Source organism: Alosa alosa, chromosome 19 (genome assembly GCF_017589495.1).
Source record: "Alosa alosa isolate M-15738 ecotype Scorff River chromosome 19, AALO_Geno_1.1, whole genome shotgun sequence".
Classification (NCBI taxonomy): Eukaryota; Metazoa; Chordata; class Actinopteri; order Clupeiformes; family Clupeidae; genus Alosa; species Alosa alosa.
Genome location: NC_063207.1, coordinates 7099786 through 7102285, shown reverse-complemented (window position 1 = coordinate 7102285; position 2500 = coordinate 7099786). Strand labels below are relative to the sequence as shown.

Genomic DNA, 2500 nt, shown 5'->3' with positions numbered 1-2500 from the left:
ATTCTCCTACACACAGAGAAGCACATATGTGTACATTGATTCTCATCTACACACACACCAATGTTTTGAAATGACAACAGAAAATGTATGATAACTGATCACACTCGTATATAGTAGGGGTGTAAAGATTAACCGATACGTATCGGTATCCGTTTTTAACGTGTAAGATACAGCTACATCGATACGTGAAGCCCCCGTCGAGAATAAAACTGAAATGAACCGGTCGTTATATCGATTTACTTGTTACGAATCGGTTCACAACCTTTCTGCTCGCTCAGACTCTCATTTACGCCCAAGAAGCAAAGCTCATCCCATCGTCCGGCTTTTAAACTATAATGGGTACGGAATTGTGGGTAATGCAGTTCGCTTTGGCTACATTCATTGCCCACAGTTGTCAAATGACCTCATTACCCATACATCTACTGCAACTTAAGCACGCGACAACTCGCACTCGATTCGCTTGTTTTACAGTTTTTACTCTTTTGTTTTTCAAAATCCAACGCGAAATTAAAAACTAAACAGCAACGATAGTCTGTAGAGTAAAAGCCTTATGTTTGATGAAGAGATTTCCTTAATGTTAAATAATAATTTGGCCCTTGCTAAAACGATTTATTAACAAATTATTAGACAATTATTTTGTTCATATTCACTCAGACTTGTGCATTATAGGTTTCTGAATTAGGTCTACCGTTGGAACAAAATAAACCCAGAGAGTTCATTGATATGTAGGCCTATTTTATTCTTGTAGGCTATATGAGAAAAGTCTAAGAGAGTCTTAAGCACTGTTTTATTTTATTTTGGTAGTGTCTTACCTCATCAAGGCTACAGCTCCATGAAAACAATCAGATATAACTCTATAAAATCTATAAAAGTCTATAAAAAAAAATTGTATTTGGCTGCTGTGTTTGACTGAAATGTAGACTATTATTTTTTCAGTTCAATACAGGATATGAAACAAACCTCAGTTTAGATAATCATATTCACACATTTTTTTGCCTAATTGACAACCATGATCATGATAACTGATAATATAAAATTAATGTGCACCTTGAGCAAATGTTAAAAAATCTTTCAGAATGCTTTCCATTCTTGAACTGCATCGAATTGCATCGAATCATACTGAATCATTTTTTATGAACATGTATCTTTTCTTGTATCGAATTGTGCCCATGTATCTATATGCGAATCGTATCGTCTTTTACATGAGAGATTCACACCCCTAGTATATAGTCATGAGCACACACACACACACACACACACACATACATACAGGTACTCACATACATAAACCAAGAAAGAGCATTATACAATTTCTGGTCACTGGTCAGTACTCTGGCACGTGTGCATATGTGTGTGTGTGTGTGTGTGTGTGTGTGCATGTTTGCGTGGTGTGGCGTCTCCTGTGCGCCTGTGTGTGTTTTTGTGATTCCTGTAAACCCCCGAGCCGTGTGTGAGATTGACAGGTGCATTGGGTGCTAACTAATCCCATGCGTGAGGCATGATGTCATGGCCACTTACATGACTGCACTACACTAAAGAGCAGAGCAGGGACATGTGCTCATCACCGGCCACCAGATTGATGGAGCCATGAATCACGGGCTGTGTGTGGAGAGGAGGTGCTTGGCACTGTCACAATGGTTGTGTGTGTGTGTGTGTGTGTGTGTGTGTGTGTGTGTGTGTGTGTGTGTGTGTGTGTGTGTTTATATGCGTGTATGTATGTATCTGCTCATCTCCCCACGCTGTCCTGTGAGGCGCATGTGTGTGTGTGTGTGTGTGTGTGTGTGTGTGTGTGTGTGTGTGTGTGCCCGTCCGTCTCCTCGTCTGCGTCCCGTCTTATTTATGTGCGCTGTTTCAGGAAGCAGCGTAATGAGCGGAGTTACACCTGATTCCCGCCATGAGCGCCGGCCCTGCCCATCAGCAAGGCCCATCAGAGCGGCCACGCTGATTTGTGGCTCTCGCCAACCCCTCTCTCCCCCCTCTCTCCCCCTCTCCCCCTCTCTTTCTCTCTCTCCCCGCTGGCCCTCTACCTCTCTCTCTCTCCTTCTCCCCCTTCCTCCCCCTCTATCCCTCTCCCTCTTTCTCTCTCACTCTCTCTCTCTCTCTCTCTCTCTCATCATCCCTCTCTCTATCTCCACCTCTCCCTCTCATCTCATTCTCTCTCATTCCCTTTCTTTCCCCTCGCCTCTCTGTCTCCCTCTCTCTCATCCATCTATCTCTCTCTAAATCCCTCTCTTTCTCTCTCATCCTCTATCTCTCTCTCCTTCCCTCTCTCTCTCTCATCCTCTATATCTATCTCTCTCTAAATCATTCTCTCTCTCTCATCCTCTATATCTATCTATATCATTCCGTCTTGTTCTCTCACCCTCTCATGCCCCCCTCTCTCTATCCCTCTCTCTCTACCTCTCTCTCTCTCTCCTTCCCTCTCTTTCTCTCTCCACCTCTCTCTCTATCTCTCTATCCTTCTCTCTTTCCCTCTCACCCCTCACTGGAGAGGAGCATC

At 43.4% G+C, this 2500-nt stretch overlaps 1 protein-coding gene across 1 annotated transcript in view; it reads left to right on the top strand.

Moving 5' to 3' along the window:
* ush2a (Usher syndrome 2A (autosomal recessive, mild)) overlaps window positions 1-2500 on the top strand; it is a 303512-nt gene that overhangs the window by 218991 nt on the left and 82021 nt on the right.